Source organism: Myotis brandtii, unplaced genomic scaffold, assembly GCF_000412655.1.
Source record: "Myotis brandtii unplaced genomic scaffold, ASM41265v1 scaffold123, whole genome shotgun sequence".
NCBI classification, from domain to species: Eukaryota; Metazoa; Chordata; class Mammalia; order Chiroptera; family Vespertilionidae; genus Myotis; species Myotis brandtii.
In genome coordinates this window covers 18,118,064-18,118,346 of record NW_005354291.1, presented here as the reverse complement: position 1 = coordinate 18,118,346, position 283 = coordinate 18,118,064, and positions in this window count along the sequence as shown.

Genomic DNA, 283 nt, shown 5'->3' with positions numbered 1-283 from the left:
GAAGCTGGCGCCTGAACCAGCACAGCGACCAGCGCTTGGTGTGAAATGCACATTCCGGGCCCCCGCCCTGAATGAGAAAGTTGCAATGCCACCCGATACAGACTCAGGCTCCCAGAGCTAAGCATGGCTCCGGGCGTGTCGGTCCCCTGGCCCTCTCGGCAGGTTTCTGTCATCGCCGTGCAGCTGGAGGAGAGCTCCTCCCACAGGTCCCCAAACCCGAGGCATTCCCGTCCCCCCCACGGACAGACTGGCCTGGAGCCTTAGCTCGGCGGGCACAGGGCTG